This window comes from Elephantulus edwardii, unplaced genomic scaffold (assembly GCF_000299155.1).
Source record: "Elephantulus edwardii isolate Elephantulus edwardi_28Jun2011 unplaced genomic scaffold, EleEdw1.0 scaffold00049, whole genome shotgun sequence".
Classification (NCBI taxonomy): Eukaryota; Metazoa; Chordata; class Mammalia; order Macroscelidea; family Macroscelididae; genus Elephantulus; species Elephantulus edwardii.
The window spans coordinates 16,263,658-16,284,862 of NW_006399799.1; positions in this window are offsets into that span (position 1 = coordinate 16,263,658).

Sequence of the window (21,205 nt, forward strand, 5' to 3'; positions counted from 1 at the left end):
TTTCCCCCACCAGAGCTCCTTAAAAAAATAAAATGATTTAGTAAACATGTTGTGACGATTAAATGAATTTCATTTATGTTAGACGGTAAGAGGTATTTATCAAGAGTAAAGCACGTATTTATTAGAGACACAACAGAAGATCTCACTCCATAGTTAAGTTCTCCCTCTACGTCATCTCCAAAATCCTACTTGCAGCCTTAGGCCTGCTTTTCACGTGCTGGTCCGCATGTAATTCCTCATCTACCTTTTCCCTAGGCTTTAGTATCACTGCCTCTGTGAAGCCTTCCTTTACTGACATCACATGCAAGTCTATCATGACATGTAAGAGTGAAAGACAGGAAAAGCAGGCAAGTGGAATGGTTAAGTTAAATGAAGGCTGACCCAAGTGTGGTCCTGGGCAACTTGCTCAGCACTGAGCCTCGGTTTTTTCGGCCCCTATAGTTAAAATGGAGTTAATAACATAACCAAACTCACGTGCTATTTTAAATAAGTACATACCGTTCTTAGGTGCTGGGCCCTCTGTATGTCCTCTTAAGAGATAGTAAGAGTAGTAGTAGTTCCTGATTGCAAATCAGTTTGAAAAGAAATACAACCAGAAGTCACCTTCGAAACAAGGATGGTCACATCATCAGGAAAAATGACTAGAAAAGGACATCATCGCCTTTGGGAAAGTAGAAGTTTGGTGAAAACAAGGAAAATTCTGAATAATACAGATTGATACAACAGTGTCAACAATGGACTCAGTGGATCAAAGACCATGGGGGCTGCACAGGGCTGGACACCATTTTGTTCTGTTGTGTATAAGGTTATCATGAGCCTGAACCACAGTAACCAGCAATAACAAACAGCAGCCCTTTCTTCTGATTTCACTGCGTTACCTCTTCTAGAGCAGTATCTTATTTGAGCCCTTCTTATTTGAAAGACCCTCATTCCAAAAGTCTGGCTAACATCTTTAGCACGGGGGTACGGTGGCATTACTTTCTGGAGGAAATAGGTTGAGCTGATCAGTTAACTCCTTGATTTCTCTCTCTTTCTCTGTACTATTCACACAGTGCTGGCTGAGAGGGCATCTGGCTAGGCAAGCCTTCTTGGAAAGGAAGACAGGTCTGTTTTGGACACACCCATGGCCTTCTGCTGGCCATTGCTTCTATTTCTGTGGTCTCCCAGCTGCTAACGTGGAAAGCTCAGATTCACCTGCAGCTTTGCCCTCTCCCTTCAAGTATAAGAGGTTACTAGGACCTAATGATTCGACCTACTCTACCTTCTTCACTGCTCACCATGCAGCTTTTTTTGCTAGCTACTCTGGTTTTGCCTCTTCTAGTTCTGAACCTCGCTCATTGTCTTGCATAGGAGCCCAGCATTTCATGGAGGAAGCAAGACTTAAACCTGACCACCAACGCCCTTCTTCAGGACAACCTCAGCTCATACCAGACATTTTCTACAACCATGTCTTTGCTCAGGTATTTCCTCTGCCTGAGGTTCTCTTAGCATCTTATCATGCCAAGATGGGTCTTCGGATTATACAAAGCAGCACTGGAACGGGACCTCTTCTAGTGTCCCCAATTTTCCCAAGTGGGAATCTTTGTCTCTTTTATATTTTGGTATTTCTTAGTTTGCTGATTATCTTCTGTCTATCTTCTCTCAGATTCTGAGCTTCTTAAATACGGCTTCTAGAGCTGAACAGTTCACAGTTGAAGGAGTGAACAACTGACTGAATGAATGAACCTTAAGAGCAGCTAATCTGCTTGTCTGGTTTCCTCTCTACTCTAGGCCATCCTGCCAACACTTCCAGTTCTTTCTTAAGTACCTTTTGGGCTTTGCCAATTGCCTGCTTAAAATCTTTCCATAGATACCTATTTCCTAGCACATCCAGTCTATGGTGTACTCCCTTTCCAGCTGTTGAGCCCCACTCAGCTCAGGGCCACACAATACAGGTCAACCCTTGACTAGCCAATTCCATGGAAACAATGTGAGGCTCGCTGAATCCCCCAGACTGGAGGAGAAAGAAGAGGTGAGATAAGGAGCAATAACACCAAGTCATGTGTTCAAGGATAAGAAAGTGTACGAGGAGGGGGAGGAGCAGAGAGACCTTTAGGGAGGGGGAGGGTCATGAGAACAAGGCTTGGAAGTTTGACTGTGAGTTAAGCAGGTGAGTCTGGATCAAATGGAAGGCTCCTGGCAGAGGGAAGAGCATGCAGAAAGGCTCAAGACAAGAAGAGTGACTGCTGGAGGTGTCTGGGTCACCATTAAAGACCAATGTGGAAGGAGCCATGGTGTCATGATGCGCAGTGTATTGGGCTTCTAACCAAAAGTCAGCACTTCAAATTCATCAGCCACTCCTTAGGAGCAAGGTGAATGGACAAGTTGACAGCAAATCACAGCTACCTTGTGAACAACAGATCTGAGCCTTGTCCTATCCTGTGCCATCCTCACCATCTCTGACACCAGCAGGAAGTTCCTTGAGGTGGGTAGTGTGGTGGAGTCCCGCATCTCAGCTCTGCTTTCTACTGGCCAAACAGCCTTGAGCAAATCCCTTCTCTCTGAGCCTCAATATCAGCTTCAGTAAAAGGGTTTTAAGGATTCTTTCCTGAATCAGTCTGAGGAATAAGCATGTGTATGAAAGTTTATCCAAATAAACTGTAGTAAATCTTGATATCAGAAATTTAATCAAATTCCCATCCGGTGGTCAGGGTGGCGCCTGAGGACAAAGCAGAGAGAAAAACAACTTTATTCTGGCCCTACTATATCTTCCAAGCACAGGCCCCCCAATTTACCTGCTTGGAATTCCACTATCTGTAAATGTTTTATGACCCCTGAAGGCTACTGTTTGCAGGAAAATTAATCAAAAACTTTTGCTGTAGGGTCAGAGGTTAAATTCTCTGGTGGACTGGCTTATCCTTTGGGTGGCTGAGTTCTGGAAAACAGGATTTAACTCCAGAGAGGGAATGCCAGCAGAAGGCTTGCGGAAGTAGCATCTGAGCAGCGGAGATTTTTAGGTGGGGGTGGTGAGAAAGCTCCAGACATGCCTGGAGGGGAGGAATAAAGGTAGAGCTAAACCAGGGAAGGTATAGGGGGTTAGGAGAGAGTAGGTGAAGGTAGGGGAATTTGAGTAAGAAATTGAAGAGGTGGGGCAAAGGGCTCCAGATGTCAGATAAAGGAGTGAGGGCTTTACTCAGAGGGCAGTGCGGAACAAGGCTCCCCAAAACCTTTCAGCAGAGAAAGGACCTGAAATTATCTTCACTTCCCTCAAGCCTATTCTTGAAATGTAAGGTTCTAAAGGAAATGTGCAAGGACTATGGAGCCCCAGAGTCCGGTGTGGAGAGGCCAAGTGCCTCCCTCTCCAAGCTGTGCTTACACTGGCAGCTTTGTTCCCCAGAGGCTGCCTGTAGCCCTGGCGGGAACTTGGGCTTTTTTTGGGTTCAGTTCCAAGCCGTTCCAGCTCCAGGCAGTTGGAAAGGAAAGAACTCTATGGGGCTGGTCAGGAGGTGCCAGGTGGACAGGCAGATGCCGGTGCTTAGTGCGTGCACACAAGCACGTGTGAACCGGGGGGCAGGGGGTGGGGGCTGTGCAGGGCGGGTCTAACCAAGTCAGGAGTGAGTAAGCCTGGCCCGGGAAGGGCTTTTTACCTTTAAAGGCAAGCATACTAGGCAGCTAGAAGGAAACGCTTTGCTGAGTCTGCAGTAGATGAGGGAAGGGGGGCTGACAGGGGCCTGAATGGGAGAGCCCCTAATCCGCAACATGTTTTGCAATTCAAATCCTCCTGGCTCAGGTAAACACAGCCTTGGACTCATGGAAGACCTGATGGTCTTGGTCGGGCAGCTCTGTGTGTTTAAGCTTTCCATCTTTCCATTCTGATTTGTGCACCTGCTAGAAATTCCTTTTCCCAGAAGGTTCTTGGGTATCTCTTCTTTATCCATTTGAGTGCCCCTACCCAGCCCCTGCAAGCACATTTCCTTTTATTGATGTAGCTCACTGATGCTGGAGGATGTTGAAGAAACGGATCCTTCCTTGATTCTCTCTTGAGTGCCACGCTTGTCTGTCCCACAGCCTCTAAGACTGTCCTCTGGATGTCCCACAGGTATCTCACACTCACCTTGTTGAAATCTACACTTAGAATCTTCTTCAACCCTTTCTAGATCCTCACTCCAGAGATGCCCCCTCCACCCACCTATTTGCCCAAGCCAGTGATCAGGTAACTTCTTTGACTTTCTTTCTCCCCCATTCTCAATACCACTCAATTCTGTGGATTCTGCTCTTACAAAATAGCATTGGACTGCATCTTTTCCTGCCTATCGTCATTGCACCTACTCTCTTTATTCCACCACCCGCTACCCTTCTGGTCTGTTGAAATCCACAGAGCTGATGACATCACTCTCTTGTTGACACATCTTTTCATGGCAAGCAACAACACAGCTGAATCTCATAGACAAAAAAATGGACTTAAAGAAACCAAATGCAAAGAAGTGTAAGTTCCTAGACATAAAGTTCAAAAGCAGGCAAAAATTATCTATGGGGTTACATGTCTGGATAATGGTTACTCAGGGGTTTGGTAATTATGTAATGAAGTAATCATCTTCCATAGTTATTGATGATCTGTTGCGGTCACACAATCAGTTGTGAGGGAATTAGGATGGGATACAACATTCGTATGTAGGCCACACACAGCCCTGATCTAAGGTAAGAGGAGTTACCCTAAGCTGTGACCTGCATCATCTGTTACTTTACAGGAGAGAAATCATGTAGAGAAAACCCAAACTCCAAAACACCCATTACTATCAAGTCCGTTTTGAGGCATGACGACCCTGCAGCAGATTTCCAAGGCTGTAAGTCTTATGAGTACAGTGGGGCACAGTGGGGATTACGAGGATGATGCAGGATTGGTCAAAGTGTTGATTTGTACATGGATTGCTATGAGGCAGCTTTGTTTCAATAGCATCTAACAACAATGACAAGTCTTAGTGGGATAAAATGGCCTCAACTTTTTCCCTGGGAGTGGCTGGTGTGTTTAAACTGTCCACATTTCTGTTAGTCCAATACTTAACCTACTGTACTAGAAGGACTCCTAAGTGGAGGAAAAGAGCCTCAATACCACCAAGAAAAAAGAAAAAGCTAGAAACAGAATTTGTTTTTTAACTTGGGGTTCCTATGTTGAAAACCTCCTAGACAGGTGGGAAGATTGATGCCAAGATATGGAAATCTCAAAGGAATAGGGTTCACACGTATTAAAGAGAACCTATATTTATTTATAGCCTTCCTCTAGAACTGGTGCTCTGAATTAGAACTTCTAGCTTCCTAAACAGTGAAAGAATATGTTTCTGTTTGCTAACGCTGTCCACTTGTGACACTTCTTTGATATCAGCCCTAGGTAACTAGGACAGAATTTGGTACTTGGAGTTGGGTGCCATTTTAACGAATACCTAAACATGAAAGCTGCTTTGGAATAGGGTAATGGATAGAATCTGGAGATTTTTTTTTGCTTTCAAGCTATTTTACTGCACTTTCACACTCAGAGTACAATTCTGACTGTCTCTAAGGAAAGGATTTAGTCATTATTTGGATGAGGGTAGAGGAGCTGATTTGAAAACATTAGTACTTATAATACTTAAACCAAGAGTTATGCATGAAATTAGCTTTCAAAATTCTGTTGTGCATTTGTCTTTGTTTTTGAGATTGAATTTAGACACTTGATTCTACCTCCACTAGCCTACTCTGGATCTCTTTGGTTTTGAATGCCTTTAAAGACCTTTTTTTTTTTAAAAAAAAAAAACAAAAACAAAATACAAAACAAACAACAAAAAACTTAGTATTTCTGTACAGTGTTGCCTCTTTTTTTTCCTAGGTATTTTTAAAAAATTTATTCATTTTAATGAAAGTTTACAGAGACAGGATTTCCAGTTATTCATTGTTGCACTTTTCTCCCTGCTCACCCCCTTCCCCCCAATTCACTCTTCTCTTTGAAAAGAAAGAGAAAAGCTCTTTCCTTGTTATGCAATTCCTCCTCCCAAGTCCACTCCACTATGCAGCCTTCACTCTGGACTTCTGTAATGACAAGAATACCCATTCATATATCCCTTTTAAACAGTTCTCTCCCTCATCTGTTTCAATGCAGTATACATCATTCATCCCCTTCTTTTCTGTCTGCCCTCAACCATGATGTCAGTCCCATTTTATAATAGTGGTCCTACGCAATATTTGCCCTTTTGTGACTGGGATATTTCACTCAGTAAAATGTCCTCCAGGGTCAACCATTTTGTGTAATATTTCATGAGTTCCTTGTTTTTCAATGCAGCATAGTATTTCGTTGTGTGAATATACCACAGCTTTTCTATCCATTTGTTTGTTGATGTGCACTTGGGTTGTTTACAGCTCTTTGCTATTGTGAACAGAGCTGCAATAAACATGGGTGTGCATATATCTGCTTGGGTGGCAGTTATGGTTTCTTTAGGGTAAATTTCCAGTAGTGGAATTGCTGGGTCAAATGGTATTTCTATTTGCAACTTTTTGAGAAAGCGCCATACAGCCTTCAACAGTGGTTGCACTATTTTACACTCCCACTGACAGTGAATAAGTGTTCCAGTTTCTCCACAACCTCGCCAGCATTTGAAGTTTGCTGTTCTGTTAAATTTTGCTATTCTTACTGGGGTGAGATGATATCTCATAGTTGTTTTAGTAGCTGGAAAAATTTTAAGGTGCTTAAGAGTAAAAGTTTAGATGTTTTGAAGAAACTATTGGTGGAATTATGAACATCAAAAGCAATTCTAGTGAGGGTTCAGAAGGAAGTGAGGAGAGCTGTTATACTAGCAACAGAATAGGTGGCAAGAAGTATGTAGAAGGAGCAAAGGCATGGCAGACAACATGGGGAAGGTCAAATACAACCACAAGTACCATAAAAAGGGGAAATATCCTCTCAACAACATCAACAGTACCAAACAAATAACTACAAGGCCAGACATGCCTCCTCTCCTTGTTTCTGCACCTACTTTTACTAATCATTGGGTCCTATGTTCCTTGCAAGTTGACTCACAGATGTTACATTACTCACAATTTTTAAGGAAATAGGTTGGGAGATGGCAGAGGCAAAAGATTCCACATAGTGAAAATCCAGGTTTAGTCCAGCAGTCCCAAGCCAGATTGATAACAAGATGCAATTCCTCAATTAGTTCAGAGAGCTTCTCAGTTAACAAGTGAAAGTCCAGGTTCAGTCCAGCAGCGCAAATGCAAAAAGCCTCTGGTTTCCCAAATTATCCACAAAGCTTTGTCTCAATCACAAATCAGCTCTTCCTTCAATCATCTAGCAAGTTTAACCTTCAACTCTGTTTCTCTCTCTAGGACTCCATCAGGCCATGCCTCAGCATAGTCTCCCTATAGTTAGATTTGCTCTTTCTCTTATGTTGACCTTATTGATGATGTTGAAGACAGTGATCAACAGATGAACCACATATCTGCAGTTGAGGCAGCTGCAGACCATGCTCTCAGATGAGGATAAGGCAATGGAGAAGGGAGAATGTAATTTTCTAATTTTCAAAAGTGCGAGCAGCACAAAGCTACAGCCGAGAAATGATGGCAGTGTAACCATGAGGCTGGCATGAGGAGGTGTGACAGCTGATCCACAGAGAAAGAGAGCTGAGTGCCTTTGGGCAAGATACTTCCTGGCAGAGTGAGGTGCCTCTGGGCACTTTTCAGTAGAGCTAAAAAATTTTGTATAAGTTGCTTGAGCAGGGCAGAAGCCAGACTGACTCTAGAGGTTCAAGGAGCCAAGCAGCTAAATGACCTAGGAATCAGGAAGCAGAAGGTAGAAGAGAACATGAGAAGCAGACTTATCTTGGTCTGAGATGGTGGGGCCATGACCTTAAGGTTATCAAATGGTAGAACCTTGGTCTACTGGTTTTAAATGATGAGACCATGGCTTCCTAAGTTTCAAAGAAGTCAGATCTTCATTAACTTGGTTCTAAAGTATGAGACTGCCATTCACAAATGTTAGGGGGATGGAGTTAAAGTCAAAGCCTCTGTCAAAAGCTGAGGGGACAGGGCTTCCACTCCCAAAGGGAAGAAGAATAGAGTCTATTAAGAGACATGGGGTAGAATTGCAACTCAGCTGCACCAGGAGAATGGGACCATCTAAAGGTAAGGGAGTAGTGTTGCTATTCTGGTCAGTCTGGAAAGTGGAACTGAAGCTCAGGACTAAGGAGGCTCCCCTTAGAATCCAGAGATGAAGCCCAACATCCAGAGTCTGGAGTATAGTATCATTGCTTAGATGGTCTCAGAGAATAAAGGTTTATTACCAAGCTTTGATAGCGAATAAGAATTTTTCTGCTGGTGCTTGTTGCTCATTGTCCCTTCTTTCTCTCAGTTCTAGCATTTGAAAGGGAAATATGTACCTTATGCTACCACTATACTTTGAAAGCAGATAACTTGTAGTCTTTATTTACAAATGAAGAGAAATTTTGTCTCAGGATGTGTTTGAATTTGAAGTTGATTTAAGATTTGAGGGATGATATAAGGGAGTGAGACTATTTTGCCAGTAGCAAGAACATGACTTTGGGGTCCCAAATGGCAGAATGACATTGAATTATTTCCTCACTGAATGTGCACCAACTTGGCTGGGCCATGACTCTCAGTAGTTTAAGAGTTATATAATGATGTAATTTGGCTATTAGATAATGATATCATCATTACCCATGATGTGATCTAATGTGATCAGCCAATTTGTTGTAAGGGGATTAAGCAAAGAAATTTATAAGGGGATTAGCTTTACTAGCAGTGGGAGATGGACTTTAGTTCCACTAAGAAAAGTATCTCAGTGTCGGAGTCCCTGAGCTGAGAACTTCTTAGACCCAGGGGAAGAGTAAAGCCAAGACCTCCATCCTTAAACATCTTTAAGGAATGCTTGGCCCACAGATGTTCAAATGGGACAAAGCTTTCCCCCCCAAGGAGTGGAAAGAAAAAGTCTTTCCCTAAAGACTGAACTCTGAATTCAGACTTGTGGACTCAAAAATTTTGATAGGGAAAAGAAAATTTGTTTTTTAAAGCATTCTACTTGTGGTATTTGTGTTACAGCAGCGCTAGATAACAAAGAGCTCTGATAGCCTAGTGGCAAGAAGCTGCACTGCAATCCCAAAGGCATGTGGTTCAAGGCCATCAGCTGCTCCATGGGAGAAGGATGGGCAATCTCCTTGATTAACTGACTCTGAAAACCTGCTGGAGGATCAGCTATGGGTCAGTGTGACTCAGCGATACACAAGAACAACAGATAACAAAAAGAGTGAAGAGAATATTTACTAGGAGGGGGGAAGATGGTGTTCAGGCCCATAGCTAATGTGAGATAGATACAGCATTTCTGGTCTTTTCTTTTGCATGGAGCTTTAATATAGCTTAACACAGCAGAGTTACTTATGCTATCTTTATATAAAATTTTATCATCATGGATTTTTTGTTTTTAGTTGTTTTGTAAAGTAAAAATTTAAGACTTTAAAAAAATGGAATTTTTTTCTTTTAAATTGACTTTTTCCCCATTTCCAACTTGAGAGTTTAATTCTTTTTTCCTCAATTTTTTAATTATTAATTTTAATGAAAATTTATAGACTTTGTATTTTCATTTATTTATTGTTGCACTTTTTTCCCTGCCCCCACCCCCCATCCAATTCACTCTTCTCTTTGAAAAGTAAAAGAACAATTCTTCCATTGTTTTACAATCCCTCCCCGCAGGTCCACCTCACTATGCAGCATTCTTTCTGGACTCTTGTCATGACATAAATACCTAATCATATATCCCTTTTAAACAGTTTTCTCCTCCATCTGTTTTAATGCAGTATACATTATTTATCTCCTCTTTCTCAGTCTCCCCCAACCCCAAAATCAGTCCTGTTTTACAACAGGGGCACTATGCAGTATTTGTCATTTTGTGACTGAGATATTTTACTCAGCATAATGTCCTCCAGAGTCATCCATTTTGAATAACATTGCATGAGTTCCTTGTTTTTCCACGCAGCATAGTATTCCACTGTGTGAATATGCCATAGCTTCTATATCCATTTGTTTGTTGATGGGCACTTAAGTTGTTTCCAACTCCTTGCTATTGTGAACAAAACCACGATAAATATGGGTGTGCATTTTAAATTTATTTTAATGAAAGTTTACAGAGACTGGGTTTCCATTCATTCATTGTTGAACTTTTCTCCCTTCCCATCCCTCCCCCCAATTAACTTTTATTTTGTAAATTATTTTATTTTATTATTTTTTGTGCATGTACCATCAATTTGGATCTGACAGGTACAGAAAGAGATTGTCCCTCCTTCTCCAGCAGAGCATCTGGTGCATTAGAACCACACATCTCTGGGATTGCAGTTCAACTTCTTGCCACTAAGCCACCAGAGCTCCCTCGCTTTTCTTTTTGAAAAGTAAAAGAAAAATTATTTCATTGTTATTCAATCCCTCCCGCCAAGTCCACTCCACTATGCTACCTTCGTTCTGGACTTCTGTCATAACAATAATATCTAATCGTATATCCCTTTAAATAGTTCTCTCCCTCATCTGTTTCAGTGTAGTTAGTATACATTATGTATCCCCTCTTTCTTAGTCTCTCCCCAACCCCTATGTCAGTCCTCTTTTGTAACAGTGGTATTATGCAGTATTTGTCTTTTTGTAACTGAGATATTTCACTCAGCATAATGTCCTCCAGGGCCACCCATTTTGTGTAATATTTCATGAGTTCCTTGTTTTTCAATGCAGCATAGTATTCCATTGTGTGAATATACCAGAGTTTCTCTATCCATTCGTTTGTTGATGGGCACTTGGGTGTTTCCAACTCTTTGCTATTGTGAACAAAGACGAAATAAACATAGGTGTGCATGTATCTGTTTGGGTGGCAGTTATGGTTTCTTCAGGATATATTCCTAGTAGTGGAATTGCTGGGTCAAATAGAATTTCTATTTCTAAGTTTCTGAGAAAGCGCTATCCAGCCTTCCATAGTGGTTGCACCATTTTACACTCCCACCAGCAGTCAATAAGGGTTCTAGTTTTTCCACAACCTATTCAGCATTTGTTGTTTTCTGTTCTGTTAAGTTTTGCTATTCTTACTGGGATGAGAGGACATCTCATAGTTTTTTTTTAAAAAAAATTGACATTTTTAGCTAATAAAAAATGTATGAGGATCCAAGCGGGGGAGGGTGGAGTAGAGGGGTGAGGATGGGCAGAGGGAATATCATAAGGTTGCACAATTTGGTGGGGGTGGAGGGTAAAGGGAATGGGAAAGATCTGACAGGGATCTAGAAAGACAGGGTAATGGTGATTATTTACAAAGCATAATGAAGAGGAATGATTACATTAAATACAATGTGAATGAAGGATAGCATGAAACACAACAAATACAAACTTTGTAAGCAAATCAATATAAAGTAATATTTTTTTTAAAAGCTCTTTGTAGGTGAGTATACATGTGGGCCTTACTAATGTGCTACACAGGAATCAGATTGACTACATCTATCGAAAGAGTTAATGGAGTAGCTCAATCACCCCTAAAACAAGATGAGGGGCTAACTGTGGAACAGATCTTAAACCACTCATATTCAAGTTCAAATTGAAGGTGAAGAAAATGAAAACAAGAGAGGCAAAATAACTTCTTGAATCCCTCCAAACTGAATTTTTAAAATTCATCTCAAGAAAAGATTTGACACATTGAACATTAGTTGCTGTAGACCAGAGTTGTGGGAGGACATAATCAATAAAGTAAGTAAAAGGTCATTACAAAGACAGGGAAGAAAAGAAGAACAAAATAGGTGCCAGAATAGACTCTGAAATTTGCACTGCAGTAAAAAGAAGCCAAAATAACAGGAAGGCACACTAAAGTAAGAGAGCAAAACAGGAGATTTCAAAGAGCAGCTAGAGAAGACAAAGCCAAGTATTATAACAAAATGAGCAAAGAACTGAAGTTAGAAAACGAAAAGAGAATAACATGCTTAGTATTTCTCAAGCTGAAGGAACTGAAAAGCAAGTTCAAGCCTTAAGTTGCAATCCTGAAAGATTCAATGGACAAAATATTAAACAATGCAGGAAGCATCAAAAGAAGATAGAAGGAATGCACAGTCACTCTACCAGAAAGAATTGGTCAGCAGCAAACCATTTCAGGAAGTAACATATGATCAAGAAAAAATTATAATGAGGGACGAAGTCCATGCTTCACTGAAGACCTTCACAAAAAAAGGAGGCCCCAGGAATACCAATCGAGATGCTTCAATAAATAGCTGTAGCCCTGGACCTACTTACTAGGATGCCAAGAAATTTGGAGGACAGCTACTTTTTTTTTTTAGAGGTTCAACGATGTCATTTATTGTTTTAAGTCCTGGAGCAAATACCATCTACCACTGGGTTGTTTTACAACTTGGAAGTCCGCATGCAAGGCAGAGGTGAATAGGAACTGCTTATGAGGTTTTCCGTCAATTCCAACAACTAAGAAATAGTGAGAAGAGTTAGGACCTCAGAAGGCTTTTAGGACCAGATAGTAGGCTCTTGTGTCCAGGAGAAAACGAATATACTTACCAGTAATGTTAATGCTCACCCACAGCTCTTCTGGGAGGATCTAAATCTAAATCATTGAAGCGTCCTCCTTTGTTTCAGACAACTACTTTTTTAACTGACTAGAAGATATCCATACTTGTTCCCATTTTTTTAAAAAAAGGTGATCCAAGAGAGTGTGCAAATAATTGATCCCTCTCACTAATATCACATGCAAATAAAATCTTGTGGAAAGTTATGAAAAATCACGTGGAACTTCAACAGAGAACCACCAGATATTCAAACTAGATTTAAGGAGAATATGGCAAAGGAGGATATAATTACTGATGTCGGAGGGATCTTGGATGAAAGCAGAGAATACCACAAAAATATATATTTGTGTTTTATTGATTATGCAAAGGCATTTGCCTGTGTAGATCATAACACGTTATGGATGACATTGAGAAGAATGGGAATCCCAGAACACTTAATTGTGCTTATGCGAAACCCACACAAAGACTCAGTTGTCTGAACAAGACAAAGGAATGCCTGATGATTTAAAATCAGGGAAAGTGTGTTTCCAGGTTGTATTCTCCATAACTATTCAATCTATAAACTGAGCCATAATTCAAGCAGCTAGACTATTTGAAGGAAAAACATGGCGTGAGGATTGGAGGGAAACTCATCAACAATCTGAATTATGCAGATGACACAACTTCGCTTGAAGAAAGGGAAGACTTAAAGAACTCGCTGAAGAAAATCAAAACCTTTTGTATGAATTACATCTCAACATCAAGAAAAGAAAAATTACAGTTCAAATCCACCAGATATTTTTCTGGAGAAGGAGGGGCAATCTCCTCCTGTACCAGTCAGATCTAATTTGATGGTACACACACATACACACACACACACACACACACACACAAAATTAAAAAAGAAAACAAAAATGCTCACCACTAGATGAAGAGGAAAATCATGACTGATGAAGAAAAGATTGAAATTGTTAAGGATTTGATTTTACTTGGATCTGCAATCAAATTCATTGTGCCCACAGTCAGGAAATCAAAAGACTTGTTACATGGGGAAAATGATCTGTCAAGGATCACTTAAAGTGCCAAAGAACAAAAATGTCTGTCAATTTACAGATTAAAGTGTGCCTGATACAAGCCATGGTATTTTAAATTGCTTCATATGCATCTGAAAGTTGGACAAAGAGTAAGGAAGACCAAAAAAAGAATTTATGCCTCTGAATTGTGATGTTGGCCAGAAGAACTGAATATGCCATGAATTGCCAACAGAACAAATAGATCTGCTCTGGAGGGAGTGCAACTAGGGAAGCAAGCATGATGGAACTTTGCCTCACATGCTTTAAACAAGTTGCAAGCAGAGACTAGTTCCTGGAAAAGACTGTTTTTGAGGAAGTAGAGGGTCATCAAGAGAAGACCCTCGACAAGATGAATTGACACAATGATGACCACAATGGGCTTGAACAGGACAGAGGTCATGAGGATGGTATGGGATTGGGCAAGATTTTGATCTGTTGTTGCTAGGATTACGATGCAGTCGTAGTGACCTGGAGAGCACCTAACAAGAATATGGCCTTATTCTGTGTACTATGACAGGATTAGGCTGTATCTTGAGATCTATTCTCTTATGAGATATTAAGGGATTAAACAAGTGAGCTAAAATCAGGGTGAATTCCTACCACCAAGAAAGAAGATTCAGGAGTGGAGCATGTCTTTTGGATCTGAGACTGCTGTTCTGAAAAACTTCTAGATCTGAGGGAAAATTAATGACAAGAGTCTTTGTGTAGAACTGGCAGAAAAAGAGAAAGCCCTCCACTAGAGCTAGCACCCTTAATACAGACTTCTAGTCCCTTAAACTGTGAGAATAAATTTCTGTTTGTTAAAATCATCAACTTTTTTGTATTTCTATTATAGCAGCACTAAGACAAATAGGCTACAATTCCCTGTTTTCAGCCAAGATCCATCTAACATTAGCTACAATATCCCTAGTACCACGACCCCTTCTAAACCCAGCCTGGACTTCTGGCAGTTCTCTGCTGATGTGCTGTTTCAGTCATTTTTGGATAATCTTCAGTAGAATCTTGCTTGCATATGAAATCAATGATATTGTCCGTAGTTTCCACACTCTGTTGGGTCACCCTTCTTTGGGATGGAAACAAATATAGATCTCTTCCAGGCTGTTGGCCAAGTGGTTGTTCTCCAGATTTCTCGGCACAACTTGGTGAGCACGTCCAGGGCAACATCTGTTAGCTGAAATATGATGCCTATGAGCTGTGGTGCTGGAGGAGAGTATTGAGGGTACCATGGACTGCTAGGAAAACAGATTCATACTGGAAAGGGTTAAACTGGGTGGCTCTTTGGAGGCAAGGATTCTGAGGCTCCGTCTAACATACTTTGGACATGTTGTAAGGAGGGCCCGGTCCTTGGAAAGGGACATCATACTTGGGAGGATGGAAGGGATAGCACAGGAGGGGAAGGCCCTCCATGAGGTGGATTGATTCAGTGACTGGGGTAATCGGGATGGGTGTATCAGAGATAGTGCAATTGGCACAGGACAGAGCAGAGTTTAGGGCTGTTGTACATAGGGTTGCTATGAGTGGCAAGAGACTCAATGGCACATAACAACAACAACAACAACAAGACAAACAGGACCTCTGATGGTGTAGTGGTAAGAATCTGTACTGCAATCGCAAAGGCCCATGGGCTTTGCCAAATGCTCTGCAGGAGAAAGATGGTTAATCTACTCCTGTGAGATTTACTGCCTCTGAAAACCCACTGAAATATCAGCTATAAGTTGGTTCTGATTTGATGGTACACAAGAACAACATCACAAACAGGATATTGGTTACATGACACATTCAGTTGTGAATATTCATTTAACTTAAACACATGATTTTTATCATTTTTGTGTGAATATTATGTTTCAGTTAAAATTCTCTTAAATTCATTAAAAAAAAATGATTCCGTGGTCCCAAAGTAATGTCTCCTATCACCTTCCTCCAGAATCCCCATACCTTAAGAAAAAGTATGGCACATTCTGGTGCTATACATATTTGCTGAGTTAATGAACACAGCACTTAAATTAATTTAGTATCCACAGGACCACTATGAATATTTTTTTCTCTCCATTTTCTAAAGTAGAAATCTGTGGATCTCCTTTAGCTGGCATATATGATTTATAGCATCTTAATTAAAACTAAAATAAAAAAATTCTGACCAACAGCCTACTGTAGGTATCTGACTCAAATGCAAGCTCAAGAAATTAACCTTGCCCTGCTCATATCCCTTAGATTTTAATTATTTGAGTCTTATCTTCCTTCCTAGATAATGACCTATTCTAAGTCAGAGGCCCAGCATTTTCAGATGCAACATTTCTTCTTTATATGGTCCAACTTTTAAAATTATTTGTTCAGTTTACAGTAAATAGTTATGGAGATAGGATACAACAACACTGATGAATACTTTCCCTGATTTTAGATCACGTAGTCCCCCTTGCTCTGTTCGAACCACTACTTCTTGACCCAAATACAAGTTTTACAAGAACATAATTAAATGTTTTGAACTTTCCATTCTTTGCAATATTATCCATAATTGTGATTCACACAATTGAATGCCTTTGTATCATAAATAATGTACAAGTAATCATCTTTCTGGTATTTGCCCATGGAAGCACAACTCAAGAAATCAAATGATATATTATGTTGAGCAAATCTACTGCAAATGACCTCCTTAAATCATTAAAAAGTAAAGACATCAACTTGATCCAAGCCACGATGTTTTCATCTCATAATGCATGCAAAAACTGGACAATGAATGAGAAAGATCAGAGAATTGATGCCTTTGAATGTTGCAAAAGATTTTTTTTAATGGACTGCCAGATGAACAAACAAATATGTCTTAGAAGAAATACAATCAGAATGCTCCTTGGAAGTGAGGATGGTGAAACGTTTTCTTATGCAGTTTGGAAATGTTTTCAGGAGGGACTAGTCTCTGGAGAAGGATATCATGCTTAGTGTAGCAGAAGGTCAGTGAAAAAGAGGAAGTCCCTCAAAGAGATGGATGGACAAAGTGTCTGCAACAATGGGTTCAAACATGCATAGACTGTGAGGATGGCTAAGAACTTCTGTTGTGTACTCAGTTGCTTTTGGCTTAGTGGATTGGGCTTTGCACAGCCAGCTTTAAGGCAGGCAGTTCCTATCCACCAGCATCTCTGCAGGAGAAAATTGGTCAATCATCTCCTAAAAAATTTACAGCCTCTGAAAACTTGCTGGGGGGCAGCTGTGTATAGGTTCCACCTCAACAACAATGAGTTGTTTCTGGTGATGGGTCAGAACTGACTCAATAACACTTAACAGTAGCAATATGAGCATAGTATCAGTCAGAACCAACTCAGCTGACTTTTCAGCAGGTTTCCAGAGGCTGTAAATTGCGTGGGAGGAAATGGCCTATCTTTCTCCCTCAGAGTAGCTTGGGCATGTGTCTTTGAGTAGACAGTGCAACTCCTTACCACTAAGGCATCAGAATGCTCTATAGTATCAACATTTACCTCAAAGTTTTATTGTGTATATTAAGAAAGAGACTGTCAGACATCAGATGGCCCTTGAAAGAGGTTAACTTTTCTCAAAATCCGAGAAACCTTCAGGGTTGCAGTGTTTTGCCCTTCTCAATTTCCATGCTGGGTTTTTTTAAATTTGTTTGCTTTTTTTGCAGGGATCTCTAGGGGCTTTAAGAAGGTAATGATCATTCCTCCCCACCCAAGGAGAGACCTGGGTTTGATTCCTGATGAATGCACCTCAAGTGCAGTCACTATCCATCTCTCACTGAAGGTTTGCCTGTTGCAGTGATGTGGAATGGTTTTCACTGGCGCTTCTAGACTAAGACAGATTACCAGAAAGAGCCTGATGACATCCTTCCAAAAGTCAATTAATGAAAACCCTCTACATTATAAGAGTCTAATCCCATTATGCTTGGGATCACCATGACTTGGAGTTAATTTGGCACTGGTTAACAAGGAGTGACTATGATAGCTACAAGTGTTTGAAGTTGAAGTCCTAACCTAGTCTGTCCCTGAAGTTCTTTCCTTAAGCCCACAGAGTGAATGGACTGCCAGGGTTGCTGAGAATCTGACTTTAACTTCTAGTTCTGTTCATGCCTGTGGAGAGTTACAGTCCCCTAATTAGTGTCTATTTTATGTTCATAGAATGGAACTCAGGATTATCTCAATCTTGTGGGATTCTGGTAGAGGATTCAATGGGCTACTAAACATGGTAGACCTACCTTCAAGGTGAGATTTGAGGAACTAACCTGATGTCTTGAGGAGGTGGAGAGGGCAAGGAGATTGGAAGGGCTCAGAACCACAAGTATCTGGGAGTAATGGAAAAATAAATTGACTTAGTTATGTTTTTGTTCTCCTGAGAAGCAAAACGACAGCGCCCTTTGGGCCAATGTAACCTTTTTAACTGTGCATCACACCTACTTCTATGCTATTTCTTGAGCCCTCCCCATACTGAGTCCTAAAGGCAAGACCTGAGTTATTTCTATCCACTGAGTAGTTAACAAAATTTAGTGCCAGAGAGGTGAAGTCACTTACTGAAGTCATATAAAAGGAGGAATTTGAGAGCAAACTGATGGTATTCCTAAATTCTAGATACCACCATGCAGCAACTTGGATCCAAAAGAAAGCACATAGCTCACACCCTGACAGCCTGACCCTCACAACCACTACCCAGGTTCACCTTCCTTCCTCTTCCAGTCCTCACCTGGGGCTCACCTGGCAGTCACGTGCTCTTTGGTCATAGAGGAAGTGGGTGACTCATCTCACTCTTAGGAAAGGAGGAGTGAGAATAAGTTGAGAGCTCAGAGAATCTCTCCTTGCCTCACAGGGGTTTAAAATTAATGCCTCAATCAAATAAAAAGCACTTTGTGAAGAAAGAGAAAGCTGGCTGGAGTTGAGAACTTCTGAACTCAGTGGTGGCAGGTTTAGTTCAATACTGAGCTGTTACTGGTTCACTGGAAAAAATGTAGGCAAGTCTGTCCTTTTCTGAGCTTCAATTTCTTCATCTCTGTAATGGAAAGTTGGCAACAGGTGACCTCCAAGACTCTTTCAGCTTCTCCAAGGCCCTCTTAGCATTGAGGTGAAAAACTGCATTGTAAGAACTGTATTGTAGCCCTGCCGCTGCTGGTCTTAGTTAGTGATTATTATGGAATTGTCCCATTCAATTCTCAAAACAAATCCTAGATATATTACTATTCCCTCCTTCTCACAAAGATGGAAACTGAGACCCAGGTTCAATTATTTGCCAAAGGTCAAATGGATGAGCAAAATGGCAAAACCAATCTTCCATCCAAATACCTCACAATGTTAAACAACTCTGGGCAACACTGGCTCCTTTATTCTGCTAGACCTCTGTTCTCTAACTTTAAAAATGGAGAGACTAAAAGTTAAGGGTTAGTTGATCCTTCTCCGACTAGGACAGTTGGCTCAGACTTGGATTTAAATTCCAGTTCTTCTATTTTTTTTCTTTTTCTTTTAAGTTCCAGTTCTTCCATTCACCTATGTGTGCCCTCAGGCATATTGCTTAACTTTTCTGCCTCTCTCATTTCCACACCCCTAAAACTGACATGATGAGCCTAGCCTTGGGTAATTACAGAAGACAATGGATATGAAGGTGTATGGAAAATCTAAATGCTACTTTTTTTTTAAAATCTAAGACTATGTCTTCTTTTTAAATGCTACTTTTAAAACTTATGATCCTTTCTTCCTTTCTTCAGGACTTATATAAGATGTGAGACTTGGCAAGGCTTTGTTGTTGTGTTGTTGTTGTATGCTGTTTAGTTGGGGCCAACTCACAGCTGATCCTCCAGGGGTTTTTAGAGGCTGTAGCTGAACGGGAGGATATTGCCAATCTTTCTCTTGCAGAGCAGCTTATGGATTTGTAATGCCTGCCTTTGAGTTGGCAGCACAACTCCTTACCCACCAGGCAACCAATTTACAGAGAAAAAGATTGAGACCTAGAGAGGTGGAAGTGGCTTGCTCATACTTGCACAGCCAACTCTAAACACCCTTGCATAACTGTGTCCCAAACATGGTGCTCTGTAGATGGTTGATGCTGAAAAGATGCTTACTGCTGTGTCTGGAAAATGGAGGCCCTGTTGTAGTGTCATGGGGTGAAACCCTTCACCTCTGGGCAAAAACCTGCCCTTAAGCTGCATACGTTCCAGGCTTCGTGTATAGTATAATAAAGCAGCTGGACAGACTGCTGACAGAAAATACTTGAGCAATATCCTCTGTTTTACTTATCTAGTATGGCTGGGACAGAAATATCAAAAGTGGATGGTTTAAGGAACAGAAATGTCTTTTCTTACACTTTGGGAGGCTGGAAGTTTGAATTCAGGGCACTGGCTCTAGAAGTAGATGCCTCTATCATCTCTGGGGAAAGATCTGTTTCAACATCTGTAGATTTAGCTTTCCTTGCCAATCTCCACATAATGTTTGTCTTTCCCTCTGTGTTAAATTTTCTCCGTGTTACCTAATCTATTTCTCTCATATCTCAAATGTGAGCAAGTTTAAGATAAAACCGTACTGATATGTCTTCATTAGCATAGCAAAGAAAATCCTATTCACAAATGAGATTGCAGCCATAGGGATAAGAATAAGGATTCCTACATGGTAGCCTAATGGTAAGAAGCTGTGTTGCCATCCCAAAGGCATACAGTTCAACTCCACCAGCTGCTCCACTGGCGAGGTATAGGCAGTCAGCTCTGGTAGGATGTATTGTTGCTGAAAACCCGCTGGAGGGTCAGCTATGATAAATTAATTCTAACTTGATAGCACCCACCACCAACAAAGTGTATTTGGGGTGAGGTGAAGGGGCAATTCAATTTGGAGACCTGATCTTGGGCCTAACCTATGGCTGGAAGTTTCATCCTTCCTATTTTCTTACTAACAATGATTAGGAGCACTAGTGGTATGGTGCATGGCTTGCTGTGCTGCAAACCACAAGATCTGGGATTAAAATCCTCAAGAAAGATGAGCAGTCTCTTTTAAGGTTTATGGCCTTTGAAATCCAATGAAGGATCACTGTGTTGGACTCAACTAGATGACAGTGTGTGTTTGGTTCAATGATTATCATTGTTGTTATGTGCCATCAAGTCGCCTGAGACCCATAGTGACCCCATGTACAGCAGTTGTGAAGCCTGCCCTGTCCTCAGCCAGTCTCACTAATTCTGACACACCAACCCCCATCTCTATTATTCTTGAGATTTCCACCCTCCCCCTTTTTGTGCCCCCTTCTCCCTCCCTACTTCCTCTTTTAGACTTTTAGAGCTAGGGATTTTGAACATTTCTTCATGTGCTTGTTAGCTATCTGAATGTCGTCTTTGGTGAAGTTCCTGTTCATATCCTGTGTCCACTTTTCCATTTACCTTTATCTTGTTGTGGTGCTCAAGTATTTTATAAATTCTGGATATAAGTCCCTTATCTGATATGTTATTACCAAATACTTTTTCCCAGTCAGTGGCTTCTCTTTTAGACTTTTATACACACCTTACTAGTTATCTACTTTTACAATAATGGTCTTATGCAGTATTTGTCTTTAAGAGACTGAGTTAGTTCACTCAGCATAATGTATTCTAGACTTTCCTGTGTTATATAGTATTTTACAAAATCGTTTTTCCTTAGTGCTGCATAG